Consider the following 23,790-nt stretch of genomic DNA (forward strand, 5'->3'; position numbering starts at 1 on the left):
CCCCAACCATACAATGTGGGGAGGGTGCTGTGCCTGCAGAAAGCCCTAGCATGGCTGCGCGGGTGCGGTGGTCTGCTGACATGCAGGGCAGGGAACAATGTCTTGCTGGACACACAAACACTACGAAACAGTGGGAGCCAGCGTATTTTATCACGCTGGGACTGACTGGGACGCATCCTAGAAGTTCACACCTGTCTAGAAAATCCTATCCTATATATCACTTTTTTAGTCTTGCCTTTACTCTTTTGTTTATACCAACCATCTGGACCCTTACTTACAAAATGCTGTAACCAAGACTTCCTGGCCTTAAGAGAGGGTCTTCAGAGTAGATGTACACATGCAGTGTCTTCAAAAAGCTCACACTTGTATGCTTTCACAAAAGCCTAACTTTTTTGCTGACTAAAGGATGGTGAGAAGTAAACACTTGCACTTTTGACAAGCTTTTAAAAAGCTCCCTGATAACCCAAAATGGTTTTCTAGAGCGGTTTCACGAAGCCAAGAATTTTCACACCCCACTGCTGATGGTGATAGACTATATAGCGTATACACACACACACAGCTGGCAAGGTACTTAAGCGATAAAAAAGTGTTTTATGTGAAGGTAATGAAGACTTCATCTTGCCTAGTTAAATAGCTTTAGCTGCCAATTTCTAGATCAAAAAAATCCTGTCTGAGAAAGCGCATTAGCTTTACTGTGTCTTGTTTTCTGTGTAATCACTGTGCTGCGAGTACTGGTTTTATTCACTCCTGCATTTCTTTTAATATTGTTGTAGTAATTCTCCTTCCTTAAGGGGAAGGAAGCATTAATCAGGCAGTGCATTTAGCTCCTACTTACGTTAATGTATAGACAATGCAGTGATTTAGAATTCTTTACACCTTTTTGCAGGGTTTTCATTATATTTCCTAATGTCTTGAGGATGCCTTTCCTCATGACACCTTACAGCAAACCTTTGCAAAATGAATAGCTTTCATTATGAAATCAATGATATTCCCTCTAAACTTCAGGGGCAATGTCAAAGAAAAGCTACTATAATTGCTAATGCCAAGCAGCTTTTTATGACCAAACTCTACTTTCCAGATGTCACAGCAATGCAGTCATCACCTTCTTCAGCACTTCTGCCCACTCTTGTCACCGTGGTTCTTTTTCTCAAGAAAGTGATTGTCAGCTATGGCTTTTTCTATTCTTATGTCTTTTCTCTGGTTCTGATTCAGCCTTAAAGCAGAAAGAGTCTGAAGTTTACACCTGTGACTCTGCCTAGCAGGAACCCTTGACCACAGCCTCTCCTTAAGCACGATTATACGAATGAATTTTAATTCTGAAGCACAGTAGTAGTTATTAAGAACTTGCAGCATTTATTTTAACTCCAGATTTTTAATTTAATTTAATTTTGTTTTTAGGAAGGTCTACTGTGTAGACTCGGAACAGTTACTGTGACCAACCCAGTCTTGGCCAGTCTGGGTTAGTGGACACAGTGCCTGGTGTTGTGTTCAAATATGTTGCTAATCTGGGCAAAGGAACAAAAAATACTTGAGTGAGGAGTGTAAAGAGGGTAGTACTGCCTCTGCCACACGTACACTAGACCTTGTTTTTACACGGTCTGAAAAAGCTGAAATACTGTAACATGGAAATTCTGGTTTATGCATCTGAGTATATGCAGTAATGTGGAGTCATGGGTTTGGTAAAGGGCTTACAAACTAACAGGCAGAAGTAATCATCATCTGTTCATTAAACACAGATAGCATTGGGTCTAACAATGCAGAAAGGCATCAGCCTGTCTCCCATAGAGACACACATTTCTTCCACCTGCAAAGTTAATACTTACATTTAGTTCTGGTTGACAAGAAAATGCAACTGAAATCCTAAAAATCTGGCAGCGTTTTGATACTCTCTTAATTAAAACAGTTGAACTTGTTCTTCCCTTTTTAGTGCAGAAACAGACATCTGAGCCACTAATTTGTTTGCCCTCTTTGAGGTTGTTGAAATGTAAAAGAGATGAGTTAGCTGCCCCTGGCAGTGGGGGCAATGAGAGGGATGCTGACAGACTTACTTATAGCGTGGTCATGCTAGCAGGCATTACAATAATACATTTCAATCGAGGAAGTTAGTCTGACTTCTTTAAGTAATAGCTGTAGTTAAACAGCTTTCTAAAGCTCGTCGTAGCACCACATGTGTTTAGACTATTGCATTTTTGTCATAACCTGGGTACCATACCAGTGGTTCTCCTGATGCTCCGTTTTACTTTGAAGTCATAGAATTGGCTTTTCTCATTCCTTGCCTTAAATACTTTCAAGGTACTGACAAGCACAACTGACCAATTAATAGTACTTTTTCTCATCTTACCTCATTTGTTATCCACAGAGCTCTTCAATTTTTCATGACCCAAAATAGTAGATGTACATAATGAATACAAATAGCAAATTGATTAAATGTAACATGCATTGTAGCACCAGTGAGATTGTCATTTGTTCTTAATGAGAGAGATTTGTCAGGTTCCTGTGAAAAGGCTCGTGACGCACAGACCTAATAGCTGCAAGACTGCAGCTAACCATCAGCTCTGTCATTGTCATGCAACAAAAATAGGGAGGACACGTGATTTTCAATGTAATGTCATATTTTGGTACCATCTCAACGTTTTCAGGATTATTTCCAAAACATGCAAGTCAGGTTTACTGAAGATGTTGCAATAAATGGTGTGTCATTGTAAGGCACTGAATTTCAAGGCCAAAGCCCTTCTGTAGGAGCCAAAACACTGAATTTTACAAGGATGAAACTGAGTGAGGCCTTTGGCTAAGGCAGTGTGGCCAGCAGCTCAGTAGTCAGGCAGCTTGTGCAAGAACATAGCATTCAGATTTCACTGCCTGATTTAACCAGGCACACAAATATGTACCTCTCTTCACATCCTTGCTGAGTCCCCAAGCCATGAGGCAATGGACAACTCCAGAGCCTTGTTCAGTTGCTCCTGATCAAGCTGGCTTACTTTACCTAAGTTAAGTATCCATTGAAAGTCGCTCTTCTACGTACTGGGGAAGGATTTGCTATTGTGGTGCAGCCAGGGAGCGTTTGTGGTTTTGCGTGATCCCTTCCGTGCCAGCATTTTACAAGAAGTTTATCTGAAATCCAAAAGCTTTTAGTGGAATGAGGAAAAATGTCATCATTGTTTTGCACAGAATGTACCACTGAATTTGCTAATGAACAGCAAGGGAGGGCTCAGAAATGAACAGGGCAATGCAGGATATTATTTCCCAGCCTTGAGCAACAAACCTGAAAATCCAAACAGCTGAATGCTTGTCCCCACATGCAGCTCGCTGCTTCAGTGTGGACCAACAAAGTTTTTTTGTTTGTTTGCTTTCTAGAATCAGAGACTTGAAAATAGTTTAGTTCTTTGTTAATGCAAATTGCTTTAGCTACACTGACTTCAAAAATCCTTTGCATCTGCTCAGGTCTGCCTGCTGGTCAGTTTGTTCTAGCCACGGACTGTACTCAGTTAAATTACAAAAAACAGGTTTCCTTTTAAATTACATTGTGGTGTGAACGTGTATCATTTACATATATTTAACAAATTAACTGGAGATCAAACCTGGCTATTCAGTTCCTTGGAATTCTGCCTTCATAAGGGAATATAGGAATTTTATGGGCATTATTTAAAACAAAATTTTTGATCGTAATGCCTCTGAAGAAGTAAATAAAATGTTATGCACTTGTTTTACATCTCAAGGTGAGGAGAATCTTTGAAATTTATTTTGAAATTAGAGGCTCTATTCCGCATAATTTATACACTGAGTATTCATAAAAAGCACTACCATTGAAACTCAGCTGTCATCATCAAAAGGAAAAGCACAGAAACAATGGCTAAGACCAAGGCAGGGAAATGGTGTTATGGATGTTATTTCCTAAACATTTTCTAAGGAACGGTCTCTACCAGTTACTGAGGAAATTAAGGAAAAGTGACAAAGCAACAATCATTTCCAAGTAATGGTTCTTTTTTCTTTTCATTATCTGTGCTGTCTGCCCTCAGATCTGCTGCATTGTTCACATTTCAAAACATTTCCTGTTGTAATAGACAAGCAAGAGCTGTTCTGCAGGGGCAAGGAGGAGAGCTCTGCTCCTGCAGCTCAGTCGTGTATGGGGCACCTCTGGGGTGTGCTGCTGGACGCCTGGACTGAACAGCCAGCTTGGGCATCTTCATCAATTAAGGGATAACTTTTCTAGGCTCAGAACTTGGTTTGGGTAAACCTGTAAAAACTAGGCTACAATTTCATTACAATGAGCTGAAATTCAGCTTATTTGCTTTTTCTGCCTCTTAGCTTCCTGGGAAGGACAAGTTTACTACTACTTGTCTTTGGAACCAATTTGGGCTCATCGGGGTTTTCCTGTCCGCCCTGTTACTGGCAAAGGTTGTCTCAGGAGCACCTGTTTCATCTTCAGCAGCAGTGTTATTATTAAACATGGGTCCTGAGCAGGATTTACACCCTTCCTCTGGAAACATAGGAAGCTTGTGTCAATTCCTACTCTTTCACAGACACGCGCCAGCTTGTCAGGGACCATCGGTCATTAAAAATTCAACAGAGCAAACCTGACAGGATTGGTCTCTTGGTGCTACAACGGTATAAATATTTAATAATGACATGATGATACATTTCTATTAACACAGCTGACATTTGGCACTTAAGCACAATGGGATAATAGTCCTCTTTATGACTACACAGGCAGTAAAATATTTATGTAATAGGTGGACAGACCAAAGCTACAGTGAACAGGACAGAAGAGGCAACGTCTTATGACCAAAGTGATGGAAATCCCTAGTGATTTTCACATGAAACATTGCTATTTGTGGCCTCTGAAAGGTTGGTTTCCTCTGAGGTAGAAGTTCCACCAATGTTTGCCCAAGCCTGTTGTGCGTGCTCTCTTCTAATGCTCACTCCTACTGTACAAGGCTAAACAGACATTAGAGAGAAGCTCTTTCCTTGCTATCAGGTTAATTAGCTGCTCTGCCATTTTGCTAAATAATTTAGCTGCAGAGGTCAGCTTGCCACAAGTCATCAGTGTTGATTGTTGCTGCTTTTTGCCTGTTGAAAAGTTGTCTTCCAGTACCTGGGTGCCACTGTGGACCTGCAAGTCACCACCCACTACAGGATTTCATTTCTCCAGCGAGCACATCTCTTTGAAATCCAAATAGCAATTCCATTGAGTTTTAAACTGCTAATTTATGCTAACAAAGAGCAAAAGAGAAGGTAATGTGAGATTTTAAGCTAATGATGGACAGGTAGAATCAGAAAGCATGGGGACTGCCCTCCTCCCCAGCATATCCCCTAAATTATCTCTTTTTGTGGAATGCAAACATCTCCCTAGGCTCCAGAGAGAAAGGGAGAGAGGTGTCTGAATGGCAGCACTCAGCCTTCCTCCCACTCTTACCTGCTGTAAAGCTCAGCAGCATGGTCCTCTTCTTCAGGGTGTTCAGGCACTGCAGGCACTTCTCAGACATTCAGTTAGCTCCTGCCCTCGTGCATCTCTTCTCAAAGTCCTTAAAACATCTTCTGGGGAAAGTCCATCAGCTAGATCCCACGTTAGAAAACAGAGGAGGAGCACGGGTCATAGCGGTGTTGTTTTGGAAGCTGTTGCGACTATTCAGCTGTAACAAAGCCTGTCTGCATCCAGAGGGTGTGCCGCGGGTTTGATGGAACCAAGGGAGCAAGAGCTGAAGTTAGACTATCGTGCCGTGTCCCTGGACCTCACAGAGATTTCAGGTGCTTGATCTAGGTGTACTAGGAGCAGATCATTGTTGTAGCTACACTATTTTAGTAAATTCTTCTTTCATGATTCTGCCAAATTTTGAAATTTTATTCTGTTACCACCCAAGTCCGTGAGTTGTTCCACTGACTGCTGTGGCGCAGGGTATGTAGACCGCTAATATCAAGGAATTGTAAACTCCTATAAAAATCAGTGGAGGGAAGGAAATTTCAAACATAATCATTCTCTCTCTTTTTCCATCTATTAGCATTTTCTCATGTATGGAGTTGTGTGATTGGAGACAGTTTGACCTGGGGGAGGAACAATATATTTTTACCTTCAAAAAATGCACCTATTTGGTTTACCTGTGAAATTCAATTTTCTCGTCTAAGTATTATTGAATATAAATTTTTGAAACTGGACTTAATTCAGATTGTCATTGGAAAATTGTTTAATTGTTTAAAGCTTTTTTTTTTTTTCCTCTCAACTCTGTCTTTGAATTGATGTAAATAACAAAACTAACCTGGCAATTTTTTAACAGTATGATCAAAAGTACTGCTTCTTCACTGCTCCTATTTTGGCTTTTTTGTTCAGGTCTTGGCTTTGTTCAGTAACTCATGCCAGTTCAAGGTAGATTGGAGCAGAATGACTTATTTATCCAATTAAATAGGTTATTTTTCTACAAACATGCCTCAAAAATCTGTGCCACTCGGTCAAGTGTAGGTAATCTGGTCAGTGTACAGCCGGGACAGGCCTGTTCTCAGCTGTGCACAGTGACACTGAACTTGGTCGATGGGAAAAAGCAGATGGTTTAGCATACAGGTAGGTTGATATACCCGATACAAGACCTGCTGTATACTACCTCTGAGCTTCTTTCAAATCTAGGGTGCACAGGCTTAAGCTAGCAATGTAACTAATATATGTGCAGACATAAAAGTCGTCTTTCCCTCCCTTTCTTCTCAGCTTAGAGGAATATTCTAATTAGTTATTGCTGGCAGGAGAAGAAGGGGAAGAAATTTGGAGCAAGGGAAATGTGTGACTGTTGACTTTGCAGTAGCCCTGTCAAAAAAAATGTATTCTACTTTTAATACATACCATTTGGAAAGCAAAGCCCCTTTTAAAATGCTTCAGAACTCATGTCCTTTTTAATTGCCTGGAATTCATGGTGGCAGTGTGAGAAAGCCATAAACATATACAATCATAAAAACACATTTAGACAACCCAAACAGAATCAGTGCCATATTATTTTAGTTTATTATTCCTAGTGGAGTACAGATTGGTCTTCCTACTTTGATATTTATTTATACCAAAGAACTACAAGGACATAAATGCCACTCTTGGGATAATCCTAATGCTGGGGCTGAACAGAATACACATTGCATCTGTCTCATTTGCAGTAAAATGAAGGCGTGTTTAGGTGTAGTCCTGCTAATGAAGGACAAAGTTGAAGGTCAAACGTAGCCTTCAAAATGAATGTGTCACTGTGCAACTGAGAGAACTGTACTTTTTGCATTAAGAAGTTTGCTTACAATATCAAATAATGAAGAAAGGGAAAAGGAAAATGTAGCTCCTTGGTTTTATTATTCCTTTTTCTTTGAAGCCACTTAAGGATTCTGCTCAAGACTTTAGTGCTCATATGAAAAATTAATGATGGGTTTTTGCTAGACAGAAAGCCTTCTTATTTTGCACATGATTAACAAAGAAAACTCAATGCAGAAGTGAGATACGCAGCAGGGGGTGGTTCTCTCTGAGGCCAGCTCACAGCTTCCCACCAGAACATTTATTGACATGGGAAAATACCCACTTTTATCCAAAGACAGTTAAACAGATAGGATATGTGCAGGGCTGTACATGCTGAATAACAAGGACCAGCTTCTCGACAAAGGAAAATGTCAACCAAAATAAACAAACAGCCTCGCAGCAGTCTGACCCTGCACCGTGCCTGTGGGCTGTTTTGAGTCTACTGCAGAGCTAGGCGCAATGTTAGTCTTTTGCTAGTTATTGTCAGCAAGTAGATGATCAGCTGAAAGGCTGGAGGGTGACTTCAGACAGTCTGCCTGTAGCAGAAGAAAAGCCAAGGCCATGTAGGCAGAATATGTAAGCCCGATCTGCACTCTGCTCACATGCTATTTTGATTTGATGTTCCTCCTCTACAAAGGTCTCATTTGGGGGGTACTTTTCCCACAAGTCTTTTCCCACAAGTAAGAGCACAGATTAAGGTCACACGAGTTTGTCCAACTGGAAGCAGCCTGGTTTAATTCCGTTGGTCCTGCATATACCCCTTAATTTTTAAACCTTCATATTTTGGTCTGGTCAGCCAACCTGCTGCATCTTCTGGGGATTCAGACTGGCCATCTGCTCCTGGCACCCTGAAGAGGAAAGCCAGCCAAACAAGGTATAATTTTTACAAGTTGTGATCAAAGTGCAATGAGTTTTATTTATTTGAAGCATAAGACAAACCTCTCTTACTGGTGTACATTTATAATTTGCCCCCAAGTACAGGAGGCCCTTATAAATACCTGTTAAATACAACAGCGCACTACAAAGAGCAGGGTTGGGTTATGAATCTCAGGTCAGATTCAAGGTTTCAGGTGTAAAACGGGAATGAAACAGATCTCCTTGGGTGAACTGAACCAGAAAGCTTTTTTTCCTTTTCTTGTTATGCATGTAAACAGAAAACGATCCCCCCAAATACTGCCATTATGAACTAGAAGCTATGTTTATCTGGAGGCTCTAACAGGAGTTATGTTAGCTTTGAAAGTACTATGCATAAGTATATATGAAAGGTGAAACGAACAAAAAGCAGCATTCCATGTAGAAACCTGATTTCCTTAAAGCTTTATCCCACATAGAGAGCAATGCTGAAGTTTGCCGTGCTATCTGGAGTGCCGCTTGCTTTTGAGGAAAGAAATGTGGTGAAAGTTAAAGCTGATAAGAATTGGTCTTCCGCAGCAGGAGGCAACGTAGGGCTTATTTTGACTAATAAGTTATTATCTCTAAATGATAGGGAATCAGTTATGCTAGATATAAAAAGACATTAAGCTTCAAATAGAGCACCTGGTAACAGTACTTAGGAGCTTTTCTAAAAGGCTTCATACTTTGTCTGATTTGGTTATAGTTTGTTTGCTTGAGCAATCCTTTTGAAGTGGTGGCACTGAAATGCAGTGACTAGTGTACAGTCAGAGACCGAGGCTGGCTGGTGACAGAACTGGCTAACAGCCATTTTCACAGCAATTATTTTTTTTCTTGTGGACTTTTAGATCAGATCCCTGCAGGAGCAGATCGAGTGGAATTTTTATTTTGTTATTATGAATGTTTTGATACTGCAGCAATGATTTTTTGATATTTGATAATAAAACCTTGAGACGATAGTAGTGGAAGCCTCAGAGTAGCTTTCATAATCTATTGATTTTGTGTTTTGTAGTGGTAATTTTTTTTCTTTGTCACCATCAGTCGTTCATTTATGTTTTTATATATATAATTTTTGTGTGTATTTCTCTCACTGCTTTTGCCTACCACCAAGTACTGCTACTTATAAAGTATATAGGAATAAATGTGCTTACATTATCCTGTCAAGTGCTACCAAACACACACAAAGCAGCACAGCCCAAGTTTTGTCCTGCAGGACAATTGAATTCAGTGGGAGCTCTGTTTCAGCTACACACACAAAGAAGATCAGGCCCTGTGGAGAGCAGCTGGGATGTTTTTCATCAGTGAGGTTATATTCCAGCCTGCAACTCAAGATTCAGACAAAGAGCAGGTTTTAAGAATTAATATAATTTATGTCCCTAAGTTGTAACATCTCTAAAACAGGAATTGCATTGCCATGTGTCATCTGCGAAACATGCAGAATATTTTGGCAGCGGAAACAGAATGTGACGATGCAATTGTAACTACAGCTGTGAAGCGCAGAACTAGAGGCTTGCCTGCGAGAGAGCCGTGCCCTATGCTCCTCGGAGCCTCTCGCTGATGCAAGCTGCCAGGTCTCGCTGTTGCACCCTAACCAGCCAAGAAGCAGTTTCTGCTCTTGCTTGTCCAAACTTAGTCTCGTGCTGATGAGCAGCCGGTGTTGGCTTGTTTGTCAGCTGCTGCCAAGCAGGTGGCACGGGCTGCATTTTCCTCACCTTTGCTCAGCTACAGTGGAGACTCGTTTCCTTCTTCTCTCCAACCAAAAATGTCTGTGAAGTCTTACAGGTACCCGCTTATTCTCAAGATCTACACTGCTTTTTTATTTCAGCTGAAATTGTCTGACAGGCTAAAAAAGTTTCTGTGAGGCAGTATGAGAGAAAAATAAGGACAGACAGACAGACAGCAATGGCATGACCCTCATTTCCTTAGGAAACCAAGCTAAAAAAGAAAACGTAACCTCAGACCCTTTGCTGAGGGCTTTGAAAGCCAGGATAAGAACATATATATCCCAGATCAGAAACGACAGCTGTGGAGATTACTCTGTTCTTGTGGCTGTATTAAAGGAGTCAAGAAAAGAAACCAATTGAAAATAGCTCTTAAGTCCTTTTATATGACCACTATTATTATAATTATTAATAACAACTTCAGTGTGTTCACTTTTCAAATTAAAAAAAGGTGATATGGTACAACTGAAACCAGAGAGGGACGCCTGGGGGGCAGAACGCGCTGTGCATGCCGGGGTGCCCCCAGCCCCGCTCCCCGCTCACGGGGCAGACTGAGGAGTGGGCTGCTGTCATGTGCTGTGCCGGTAAAACCAACGAGGAAAGGAGGCGGGCATCAGCATCCCTTCCCTAGGTAAGGTCTACAACAGAGGGAGCAGAGAGGACTTGGCATTTTGCTGTGTAGCAGCAGGGGCGTACATCTGTGGAGCGTGCTCATGAGAGGAAAAGCCAAGCATCCTCTCTGGGGCCACGCTCACCTATGCACTGTGCTCACTCACAGGCAGTTTGTAACCATTTAGGTGGGTGTTTGGCACGATTTGACTTTAAAGCTTTAATAAAACCCTTCGGTCCATTCACCAGTGACCTTGAGAGGTTCTATCGTGTGCTGGCAATTGTGTAGATGATGCAACGAGGCACTAAACCCTTCCGTATTGGAAAAGTCATTTGGTCTGTTAGATCTTGCATGGAAAAAATACAAATATTTCATAAGGACAAGTGGGCAGATTATTCTCAGGCTATTGGTTCCTCATTCTGATCTGCTGAAAACCTGCTGCTGAGCAGACCTCCCTACTGGAGAGACAGCAAAACAGCCATTACAGGGAGAGGCTCCGGGCATCTATTGATAACACATGAGAACACTAAGCATGCAATAGCAAAGATTGAGCATGTTGTTGTGATGACTATTTGCATAAAAAGGTAACATTTGACTGTTGGGAAGCTAGGCCTTTTCAGGACATTAATGGTAGCTGTCTCTGACCTGGTCACATTCCTTGCCACAGCCAGCTGGGCTTTTCCTCGGGCTTTTCCTTTTCCAGCATCTAGACCTCCAGGACAACACACATAATGTTGTCTGCAACAAGTAAGTTAGCAAATATATTTGGTGCACTAATCGAAAATGAAACTCCTATCTCCAGCCAACCTACAGGATGTTGTTTTGTCTCTGAACAATACTTGAAAAGAGCATCAATTTTGGATTTTTGAAATGGCTAACGATTTTCTGTTTGATTCTTGTAATCCAGATGTCAGTTCATTTCAATCAGTTCTTGTGGTCAAATTCTTGTAAACTTTCCCAACTCCTGACAAAATGCTAATGTTGCCAACTTCAAGTATGCAGAACTCAGAAACGAGGAGGCCCTTAAAGTTATGAGCAAAACTATTACACACTTTACTCTTTCACAACAGTATTTGTTTCTTTCCCGCTTTACCTTTCTGATTTTTTATGCAATTCATCAAAGGTACAGACCAAAAATGAGGATGGAAACTTTCTACACTGTCTTTTTAAAAATGTCAAATTTTACACACATTTATATAACTCCAAGCTTTATGACTTTAAGAAAACAAACAAAATTATAACACTCGTCATTAGACTAGGTACTACTCTGTAAGCTGCAAATGATTGCTACACTTACCTGTATGAAATACTTTGCAGCTTCTCCACTTTCCTGTCTTTGTTATAGTAAGGTGGCAGAGTTAGTCATTGGAAAAATCCACAAGTGCATTCATTGAGCATTTTGCTTGGAGAATAGTGTAGGGAACCAGAAAATAAAGCATGTTACCAGAGAGGGTGTAGACTTGGTCACAAGCCCTCAAAATCTGGGGACAGCAGTCACTGGGCTCTGACCATGGCCTGAACTGGGCTCTGAAGAGCATGCAGGTGTTTGCCAGAGGCAGGGGAAAGTCAGTCAGAGAAAGAAACAATTGGAGGAAGGTTGTTTACTGCATATCACGTGTGCTCAGTCTTGGAGGGAGACCATGGACAAGTGCAACCTTTGTGTGCAGCTTTTTAGGTACCTGCTGGTCCTCTGCTTTGTCAGTGGATGCCCAGGCATCTCCTCTGGCAATGCCACTGGGAGGACTGCAAGGTTTCCATAGATGGCAGGTGGTTGTATAGCTCTATAGGTGCTTGGACAACTTATGGCCATACACGTAATCTCTGTTGTGACATTTCTCCCTTTATCACCGTATGGCTGGTCATACCAGCCGCCTTGTGAACACCAGAGTCCCCCATTTAGAAAATGGATGCCCTCAGCTATCAGTGTTGTAGCTTAAACCCCACAGCAAAACATTCACAACCTTTTCTAGAAGCATTTAGAAGTAGAGGCTGAGACAAATAATAATTTAGTATTGTTCGTGCTAAGGGCTGGAGCCAATGAAAGATTTAATCGGTGTTTCCATACACATGTGGATGCCGACGGCACTGGTTGGGTGCAGAAGACAAAAGTGCTGGAGTTTCTGGTGCTGCTGTGCACTTGGGCATACTGGGAACAACCAGTTCCGAATGACTGCATGAAGACCCCACACTGTGCACACTATGTAGCTCCATAAGTGCAATATGGTTTTGTTTATTAAATTAGAAACGAGAACGGCCCAGACCAAGCCCTTCTTTCTCAGATTAGACCCCTTCCAACTACAGTACTTTGTGCCTAGTGCCTGCAAGTCTCAACTCCTTGCAGGTGGGATTCAACAAGGTATCTTAAGCACCAGTACCTCCACAAAGTACTTTGCTAGATGAGGTCCTGAAAGATATCAGTCCCGTAAATGCCTGTTTGGCTTGCTGAGGGACTGGAGGATTTACTCCACGTCTGCTGAGAGGAATCAAATTGTCTGTTCAGTAGAATAATCTTTCTGTTGTAGGGATGAAAATCTCAGAGGACTTCACTCATGCTCAATGGTCTTGTAATTAAATGTTACACACTTGATGAGCATTGCATTGCAAGCCTCAAGGCTAATTTACATGTTACCACCAAAATGTCTTATTTCAGTTTGCTTATAAAAATACCGTGCAGGCATCATTGCATGTCATTGCAAATGGTTTGTTTCCATGATGCTTGGGTGAGTCTCAAAATTACTAAAAGCTGTACATAATTACCGTTAAAGAGCCCTGTACAGAACCAGTAATACTTCCCCTACAATAGCTATTTTATGACTAAGATGGCTTTCCTGATGTGACTGACAATGCTAGGATCACAAACAAGCAGCCTGCCTGCAAATAAAGAACAGCTTTTTCGGGAAACAAAGTAGTTTGATTCAATTATAGTATTATGTGCATAATTAAAGTGTATGTCACTTTTCCAAGAGTTGCCCATAATTCACAACAGTAAGACAGGGTAGGAGGAAGGAGAGAATAATGGAAGTAGATAGGAGCGCGCTGTATGAATGGCGATAGGTATGATGCCATTATAAGGTATTTACTGGCACATTTAAATGCTTTATGGAGTAAAAGTTGCTTTTAGTGATTTGGGGCCACGACTTATGTCAGTGTTTTCATAATGGATGAGTGATGAGAGAAAAAGCTTTTCTAGACTCCAGGATCCATTTAGCACACACAGCTTTATCAGTTTCTTGTTCTGAGGAGGTCGTCCCGCAAGTAACATTTCAACACAGGCATATCAGATGGACTGAGCTGAGGTTTCTAATAACTCATGGTTTCTTTAATACTTATTTGACTGACTTCAAAGCAATGCTAAAGCACTGCAACCGTTTATTGGAATATATTAATAATAATAAATTAGAGTTTCATTCACTGAATTCAAACCCTTAGAAGAAAAAATAACCTTGTGCAGATGCGGAAAAAAGGCAGAGAAATATTCAGTGACTTACCCAGTCTGCAGCACACGAGTGGAAGAATTCGGACCAGAACCTTTGGTCTCTGGCCTTTCTTCCAAATCATTACCTTTCCTGTGGTTTTGCCACAGTAAAATGGTTTTGCATATGTCCTGTCTTGGCAATATGAAAAATATATGCACAATGCAAAGCAGCCAGTTGGACTGCCTTTTAGAATGTATCATCGTTTATGAAAGGTACGTCTGGCAGCCTAAAGAGATCGTGTGCAATTAATTGCAGGCTGTCAGAGAGACCGCAGCACTTTGCTGCCTATTTGTAAATAAAATAGTGGTCATGCAAAAGGGCTTAGGGCAGTGGGGTGAGTTCTCATGGATAAAGGAAAGGCAATGTGCAAAGGTAATGCAACCCAATTCCTACACTCTAGCGTGTCAGAGTTGTGCTGACCCTGTAAGAAAATGGAGTGATGCAGAGTCATTGAATGCCACTAGGCTTCTCCATTGGTCATATTTTGCATAATCCAAACAAAGAAATCCCTGCTTACTTGAAAAGCTAAAAGAATAAAAAAGTCATCAAGCGCAAAAAGAAAAAGTCCTTTTAGATTAAAATCTTGGCAAATGCATAGGCACTTTTATACCTTAAAGATGTGCTGAACAATGTTGGCAAAGTGTGGATCACTCCAAGTACAGGGGACTGCAAACAAAGCAAAATTCCCTTTATTTCCCGATTCTGACCGTCAAACAATCTTTGTTAAAAATACGCTCCTCCTGGTAGCTGGCCAATACCTGACTCAATTCCTTATCCGGTGCTGTCTAGCTCCCTTCGTATCACCGCGGTTTGCATCCTCTATCTCACTGTTCCCCTCCGTTATGTTCAATAAATACAGTATGTTTGGTGCCACTGCTGAGCTGAGCCAGTCAGTGGCCAGCCCAGAGACTCAGACTTGGTCTCAGCTTCAAAGGAAAAATGGTGATGCCTGTCCTTCTAGGTCTGAACTCCTCCGGTGAGCAGTATCACAGATGTAGTATGGATCTTCAATAATTACTGAAACCGCGGTTTGTCACAGGCTGCTAGGGGCACTGATGGACAATCAGCTTCCAGGTACAGTTAGGGGAAGGAATATGTAAGAAACTGTGATATTTGTGACAGGCTCATCTTGGATTTTTTTTCCCCCCAGGGCATAAAATGTACATGTGGAAGCAGTGCAAATGACAAGCTAGTACCTATATTCATCTACAGTGCTTTCCACCTCTGATATTTAATATATATGCAAAAATTACTCCAGCATAAATGAGAAGCTGGGATAAGCAATAGCCACATCTACACTAAGTGCAACTTGTATCTCCTGTGAAGTTTTGCACATCGGCAGTTTACTAAACAAGTATTTTTGGCCCTTAGGAAAGAGCAGAACTGCCTGCATATCCCAGCCACCCTCCACACCGGTGCCACTAGGGGATCCTTATGATGCTCAGCAAATACAAAATTCCTTCTCCACAGCCCTGAGCCTTGTAGCAGACCCAGAGCTTACTGCAATGTACAGGCGCTGTCCTGTCCTCTGTGAACCTGAAAAAAAAAAAAAAAAAAAAAAAGGAAATCTAAAAGTTTGCTCTTTTTGTGAAGCAGCTCTGCTTTTTATTCTTTTTCTACCCTTATCTTGTAGTGCAAATACAGCTTCAGAAACTACATAAAACATCCAGATCCACAGATTGTGAAGTAAATTCAAGACTGAGAGAGGATGAAAGACAAAATGGACTCAGAGCCTGACAGGCTTTGGATGAAGCTTTACAAGGAGCCAGAACTGCAAAGGATGCTGTTGCAGTGAGGACCTGTCTGTCTGAACCGCAGGCCCGGCGTGCTGTGCAGTTGGAAATTCAGCATTCAGAGGTAGGAATGTACGGTGTGGTCCAAGCCAAATAATTAATGGCACTTTGTTTCATGACTTAATATTTAAAACTATGCTGTTCCAATTACTGAAAAGTTTAGTTTTCTACGAGAAAACCCCCCTCCCCCAAAGTAATGTATTTTAACTCCACTCAGGACTTTTTTCTAAGTTGCGCTTGACTCTAGAATTAGGCTTCCTTCAAAAGTCACCAGTGCCTTTATGGCACAGACAGCTATGTCTCTCCAGCCTTTATGAACTCAGCCACACAAAATCTCTGTGTCCGCAGCTCGCCATGTGTTGTTTTGTTTGTTGCGCTGTTGAAGACTACCAGCATTTCACCAGCAAAGGCTCTCATCTCTGCAGCTATCCTATTTTGTCTCGTGTCACTCAAGCGAACTGCCTTGCAGCTTGCCTGCACTGAGGTCGGAGTGGAGCTGCAGGAGCCTGGGGACCCTGCTGGGGGCTGACGTGCCAGGCACCCGCTCTGCCCGCGGGAGCTGCGGGTGCAGATGCGAGCAGGGCTCCCCAGCACTGCCGGGAGCCAGGCAGGCTTTTGCCTGAACGAGTACTGGGGGATGGGGCACTCGTTCAGAGCCACAGACAACTCCTTAAAATACCGGATGTGTGCAGAAGATGGAAACTGGCGATGTTACGAATTCAGGAGGCATGGGATGAACACCTGACATCATGATAATGGCCTCCCCCCCCCTTTCTGACCAGCTGCCCCGAGCACAGCGAGCCCTCTGAACAGTTTAACTGTAGCCCTTGCTATTTTGATGTACTGTGATGAATGGGGGAGCTCACTATATATAAAAAGAGTTCAATTAGCAGTATGGAACAGTGCTCATACGTTTGTTTACAGGTTTACTCCATCCTTACTAGATTTGTAGTTTCCAGCCTGGAGTCACAACAGTTTTGTTGGCACTCAAATTTTTGCCCTCCTTTCCCCCTCTCTGTCACTGAAGTCATCATTTTCAACCAGGTATTTTTGAGTTTTACCTTTATTTTAGTTGCCAGTGTTTTTAAGAGCTTAACCCTGTTCCTCCTGTTCTTATCACCATCTCTGCAGGTGCTTCTGGAAAGCCAGGAGGAGACTTCTACCTCCTGTGCTTGTTGCCAGCATGATTCTGTGGTTTCCCAGCTGTGGTGCGGAACTGAAGTATGCTGAGCAATGCTGATGCTGCCCTGGCATAACAGCAGGTATGTAAATACATGGTACCTCAGTGCCACAAAGATTTTGGAAGGTAGAACAAGGAATGAGGGAAGAGTCTATTATTTTCTTTAGAAATAGCCTTCATCCTCTGCCTTCCCTTGACACCTGCCTCTTACAACACCCCTGTGTTGCAAAGAGCACTTGTTCCCCTGCGGAGGCTCTGCTTCTTTTGGAAATGCTTCCAAAAGGATAACAGCAACATTGAAATCCCACTTGGCCTGCTTGTTTTTTTTTTGCCAGCCCTACTCAATTGCCCTGCAAAACCAGAGAGGAATATTTTCCTTGCTTTCAGGAGTGAAGTCCTCAATTATCATGTCACGAAAGGAAACAGGCTGTTTGGTAGCTAAGTAAAAATGCTGACTTTAAACCTGAGATAAGGTTCTATCATTTACACTAATGAGCTCACTGGTGGGGAATTTGTAAAATTTTATGATAAAAAGTAGCTGCAGTCAGTATTTGATGGAATTTATTATTTCAATTTTTTGCTGAAAATACACATAACTACTAATAATTTTCTCATCCAAACCTAGAGAGAAATAAAAATACAGTGAGAATTGTCCCAGTAGAAGTTCAAAGAAATTGTAAGTAATCCATTATTTTAGAGTTATTGCTTAACCACAGGTTGCTCTGAATTCTGCTGGGAAGCCTGTAAATACTTTTAACTAGTTCAGTAATGAATTAGTTACTCAGAAGGAGGAGATCTTAATGAAATATTAATACTAGGATTTTAATTGCTGATAACTTGTGGTTAAAAGTTAAGCCTCCAGATCTGATGGTCATCATTGTCATGTCAGATTTTGGTTTCTGGTGGAAAGGCACTCTGGGATTGCCCTGTAATAGTTTCTGTGCCAGGCATTGTATATTTCCAATGAGTGCAGTGAAAAAGGGGAAGTATCTAATAGCCTTTTCTAGCATATACTGTCAGAGCACTGAGAAACATTCAGGAAATCTTCCATTCGCTGTAGGTTACAAAGACCTAGACTGTTCTGTTCAGAACCAGAATAGACGTGTCTGGCTGGAGAGAGCAACAGAGCAGCCCTGCTATGATAGTGGTATAAATGGATGAAAGCAAAGGGATGACAGAAAGCAGAGAGGAATAAAGATGTCTTCAGTTGAAGGACTGGAAAACTCTCACAAGTTTGGCACCCGTGTGAGACAGAAATGAAATTCCAGCAAGTTTTCTCTCCCCCTTTGATATTTTTCCAGGTATTTTTCCAGGCTACCCCCTGAGCTTGAGGTGTTTAGGCTCCACAGTGTCTCTGGTTCAATGCCTGGAAAAGCTGTCCAGAGCTGCAGTACAGCGCATGGACTTGCTTGCATGACCACTTGCCACTGTCTGCAGGCAACAAATAGGTCCTTACAAAATATGACAGCAATCTGGGAGGGGGCGCAGGGTTGCATTATAGGCACTAATCTCATAGTAGAAATAGCTGAACAGTAAACGATGAACATGGAGACTTAGATGTTGAGAAAGTATGTAGTGGATAGGAGAAAAGCATTTGGAAGAGCTAGGTGGGATGGCTGGTTTATGGGCAGTTACTGATGGTTTCTAACTCTGTGAGTCCTGCAAGGTACTGGCAATATGGGATAAACAAGGCAAAACAACAAAAAAGATTGGTGTGAGGGACAGAAATGGCTGAGAATATCTGGTCTTGCATGTAAGTGATCACAACTATTATCATCTCTCAAGCAAAACATTGCATTTTTCACAAAAATACTGTCAAATCTACAGCTCTTGTTGCACATCTGTCTTGATAAGGCTGATAGCACTAAGAGATTTGAATTGAGTAGTACATTAACAATGGTGTCTACTTGTTTCCTTCCTGTCTAGCATCCCTCCATCCTGTGCCCATCACTTAGTGCCTAATACAGATGAAGTGCTGACGTGTTGTTACTTTTCTGTGAGAAGAGCAGCCACTAGAGGGGAGGATGTACACAGAGAAGTCCGGCTCAGTGCCTCTGGTGCAATGAGAGGCTTCCTGGGTAAGTTTAAAAAAAAAAAAAAAAAACAACTTCAGAATTTTACCCATCGTTTGTAGGCTGGTCTGGTTTATCCTTTCAGGTAAAATATATTGAATGAGATTATTTTTAGTAATGCAGTTTCACTGTTCATCTTGAAACACAGCCAAAACTAAGGGCCAGGAAAAAAAAAATCATTGGCTAAATTACACATAGAAGATTGGATTACCTGTTCAAACACAGCTCTTAATTCTGCATATAAATAGAATCCCCAAATACAAGAGAACTGTAGTAGAAAATAAAGCCAACCAACAGTCCCTAATAACCTCTAATTATCAGGAGTTTCAGTTAACATTTGGACAGCATTGGTCTTAATTCTTTTAAGTCTGAAAAGGAAGCATGACCGAGGTAGCCCTGTTTACAATTACAGCAAGCACACACGCTGTTCCAACCCACGCTGGCTTTAGCTGAGTGTTCTCTGGCTGCTTGGGTTGGGATTTTGCCCTGTTAAAATACAATTACCTATTTGAATAGCGACTAAGTCTCACTGTGAGTTAGTTATTTGTAACAATGCACATGTTTTGACAGAAGTGTCTGACAAGGAAAACGGGTCAGGCTCTGACTTTGGCATCATTGCTCACTTTGGAGTTTTTTGTTACTGAAAGAAAACCTGCTAATATCCTATCCAGGCATTAGCTTTCATGCTACCAGTAAATACAATAGAGATCTAGCTGTAAAGCAGTCTCTCAAGGCAAGACTGAAACCCAACATTACTTTAAAATAAAGAAGACAGAAAAGCTTGACAGCGCTTTGGACTTAAGGACAATTATGGTTGTATATAGTAGAATGTTTAATAATTGTCTCAAGGATGGTGCTTTCAAATATCTTTGGCATTGAGCTAACATTTTTCCCACTTCTAACATTATCCTATGTCATATATAAATGGGAGACTAGAAGTCAAAGGCTGCAGGCAGCCAATAAAAAGCAGCAGACAACATCACCCATGTTATGTTAATAAACTGTGTCGTTCATGGAAAACTTACAAAACCCAATATCCATGCAGCCCAGTGATCCTTCAAGGTCAGCAGTTTCATATTCATTTACTGCTGCACTCTCCACTTTGGTTAAGATCATCTAACAGTTTCTCTTTTAACCTTCTGTTTACAGTTACCCATATCCATCAAAATTTCTGTCTTCTGAGACTGAGATTTGCCATGATGGTAACTGCAAAAGGTGAATTTTTATTTCAACATTTTATCACAGCCTTTGTGAACATTTCAAAACACATTACAATACAGGGAAAAAGCTAAGCTTAATTTGTTTGATATTCTCTGGCCAGAAGCGAGATCTGAAAGTAAAAAATCAGAACTATTTCTCTATAGGAAGGAGCGTATGATTAACCTTAGGAAGCAATCTGGTTTAATTTGAGCAACTAAAATTAGAGAATGTTTGGATATGAATACTTGCAAATGTCTACCTGGCGGCTGTTCTCGGGTATGCACCCAGCAAGCACTCTGTAAGGGTCCATGTTACTGGCTGGGTTTTACCCTCAGCGCCCCTTCTTTCTCCTACAACCACAAGTGATCACGAGAGAATTCCTTTGGCCTGGTGCTGCTCTGCATGGCCATCTGAAGCAGATCGTCTGTGCCATTTGCCGTCCTTCCTCTGCTTGTACAACCTGTGCTGGCAGGTACGTGGCCCAGCAAGTCCCTGCGGCCTTTCTTATTCCACAGGGTGTGGAATGACAGATCATTTCTGCTGCGTGGGACCCTAACAGTTCATCTGCTCCTGCTGTGTACTCTTTCACTGAACTCAGTCTGCTCTTTGAGATACCTTAATTGCTTGCTGTGGAAGCTGAAGGTGACACCGTAAGCAAATCTCCATAAACACATGCAAATCTCTCTTACAACAGAAAATGAGATGGTTGTGGATAGTGCGCAGTATGGATCAGCAAGAGCTATTTTTACTCTAAATCTCATTTTCACACATCTTCAGACTTCGTACAGAATTCCACTAGATGCTTGGGAAGAGGAGTATCTTGGGTTTATGTGGCCATATATGAATCCCTGAATTGCTTTTTTCTGTTTATCTTTCATAAACTAATATAGCAGCGAACAAACTGCATTTCATATAAGTTATCCAGTTACAGGCCAGACCTTGTATCTTGTACTCAAGAAGTATTAAATCAAAAGGCAAGTAGTCTGTGAAAGGGTGGGTTTTCTACACAGCTAGCTGAACTCTTGATAAATTCTTCTCTTGAAGGAAAAAAAAAAAAGGCTTCTAGTAGATTTTTCTGTACTTGTTTTCAGAAAAGCTCATGCTTGCCCCCCTTAGAAGCTTTTTTCATAAGTGGAGCTAAAGTTAAATGTCTAGTCAGACTGAGTTTCCAGTGGTGCTTTCCTTTAAACAGGATTAAAGCTCACTGCCAATGTAATGCAGGGTAGGTAATGCTGTTGCTCGTGATTTAAACTGCTTTGTGGCTAAATTGTATTTTAGTTTCTAGAGATCTAGATCTAGTTCAGTACTTCTTAGATTTAAACTTGCTCCTCTAAGGTAAAAACCAGTTTATTTTGGTCTTTCTGTATTTTTTCTGGACTGAGACAAGCAACCCTCTCATTGTCTGAGCAGGACAGTAACTGGTTCTAAAGTGGTTCTTCAGAGATTCCTGGGTTCTTCAGGATCATTCCATTGTTTTTTTTTATTCCTCCAGATTATCTCCCAGTTGGTGCTTTTCTTTAAGCATGGGTGAAACATTCAAGGCGTTCTACAGACTGTGCTCAAACTGTCAACAACTAGGTCATGGCTAGTTACCATGAGATGGACAGTTCACACATTTTCTCCATACCCACAGAAGTACTTCTGAAAAACAAACCAAAAAGGGTTCTGCTTGAGAAATACCTTTGTTTCAGTCCAATACCTACAGCATCTATTATAGTTTGTTAATACCTTGACACGGCTGCCATTGTATCTGAACATCAATTGCCCTATTGTATCTCAGTGACATTGATTAACAAGGCAGTTTGTAATTAGATGGAGTAATGTAATTTCTGGCCCTCTGTAAACATCTGGATTTGCAAATCTGCACTCCTAGCTTGGGAGCTCTCTGCCACACATCACTAATTAAGCCATGTTCTTATATATCAGTACATACATCCTCCTGCTGAGCATCTTTTCTTTGTTCCCAGTACGAGTCAGAGCCTGTTGTCAATTCAGAGAAAACCAACATAACTGCCTAGCGCAGCGTGTGACATTTAATGAAAATGAAGTAATGTCTAATTTGCATGGCTGGCGTTACTTTATTAAAGCCAGAACTGCAGAAGCTGGGTGCTACAGCGCTAGTCAAGTGTGCAAGACTGATAGTCCATGGGAACGACGGGGTCTCGCTTGGGGAACTCCACATCCCCTCCTTCCCTGTCTGCCCACCTCCTCTTTGCAGAAGAGGGCTTCTGGTAAAAGTGACAGATTCGTTCATTTTTCCAGGTCCCTCAGTTCTTGTTCTTTGTGTTATCTCCATCCTTCAGAGCCTGGGAAGCTGGCGGGATGGCTGGAGAGCAAGAGCCCACCTTGCCTCCCCCCAGAGGGGTCCCCACGAAAGCACCAAGCTGATTTTGATTTGGTTTACCCTTATTAGTGCCTCTTAGAAACATTTAGAAACAGTAAGTTCATTTCAATACACTTGTTGATTCAGACTTTGGCTCTCAGTTAGGCCATGGCACGTTACGGCCCCCAGCCCGGCACCTTGCAGTAGGACACGGCAGCCTCCTAGCAGGTGCGCGTGGCTCCACCCACCCCCCTCCAGTTCATTTGCTGCTACCCGGCAGAGTTTTTGTCTCTCTTACATTAACTCCCCAACACCTTTCTGGCCATTTTCCTTGCCCTACATGTCTTTTGCCATCACGTTGTTTTCCAGGCTGTTTGGAGGCCAAACGCCTGTAACGGCGTGGGGCACTTCGGGTGTCCCGGAGGCACGATGCCGCTGGCTCTAACTGCGTCCCGTCCCCTCCGAGGCAGTGCCAGCCCACCGGCAAACTGTGGCACTTCCCATCTTGTCTGAGCAACTTTCCTAGTGCACGCTCAGCTTAGCGGGGCAAAACCCTGGATAAAGGTTTGTTTGCACAAACTCAACTCTCAGGAGAGACCCATGTGCCAGGTACAGACAATCGGAGCAGCCCAGTAAAATAAACTAAAAATTCAATCAAGAATTTTAATCAAAACTTTTTCAAGTTCATACTGATTTGCACTTGGAGCCCCGTTTTGAACGGTGTTAAACTTCCAGAGAAGACGCTGCAAACCCCACTTCAGTCTTTTATCCCTGAACGCGAGTTTAACTTTGGGAACGCCCGCCGGCCGGGCGAGCAGGCGGCTCCAGCGCTGTGCCGCCGGCAGGGCACCGCGCCTCTCTCCTCCCGCAGCTCCAGGCAGGGATTTTGCCCCGGCACCTCCAGGGCGAGCCCTGGGGCGGCGTCCGCCGCGACCGGGCGACGCTTGCAGCCTGCGGAGAGGCAGAGGCGCTCGGGGGGGGGGGCAGGACGCGGCCCCCCCGGACCGTGAGCACGGCGGCCAGGTCTCGGCTCAGGGTCCTGCGGGGGTCCCGAGGGTCCCGGGTGGCCGCGGGGTCCCGTCCCCCCAGCAGCACCGGGGCCGCCCCTGCGCCCACCCGGAGGGCCCGTCCGCGACCCTCCCAGCCTCCCCCCGCCCGTCCGTCGCGGGCTCCCCGGCTGCCCTCGCTCCTACCTGCGCGGGGCTGCGGCGCGGCGCGGTGCGGAGCGGTTCGGGCACCTGCTGCTGCCGCCGCTGCCGAGCCGGGCGGCGGGCG

General features: G+C 42.7%; 2 long non-coding RNA genes across 2 annotated transcripts; both read right to left on the bottom strand.

Annotated features, from left to right (window-relative positions):
- Positions 1 to 6,958: 6,958 nt before the first annotated feature.
- On the bottom strand, positions 6,959 to 15,555 carry LOC118172707. The gene is made up of 2 exons (XR_004753830.1): positions 13,960 to 15,555; positions 6,959 to 8,097 (listed from the first exon to the last, which is right to left on the bottom strand). It is a non-coding gene; the product is annotated as an uncharacterized LOC118172707 (long non-coding RNA).
- Positions 15,556 to 19,436: 3,881 nt separating this feature from the next.
- LOC118172708 lies at positions 19,437 to 23,762 on the bottom strand. Its single transcript, XR_004753831.1, has 2 exons — positions 23,709 to 23,762; positions 19,437 to 21,833 (listed from the first exon to the last, which is right to left on the bottom strand). It is a non-coding gene; the product is annotated as an uncharacterized LOC118172708 (long non-coding RNA).
- Positions 23,763 to 23,790: the final 28 nt, after the last annotated feature.

The sequence above is a fragment of the Oxyura jamaicensis genome, chromosome 11, assembly GCF_011077185.1.
Source record: "Oxyura jamaicensis isolate SHBP4307 breed ruddy duck chromosome 11, BPBGC_Ojam_1.0, whole genome shotgun sequence".
NCBI lineage: Eukaryota > Metazoa > Chordata > Aves > Anseriformes > Anatidae > Oxyura > Oxyura jamaicensis.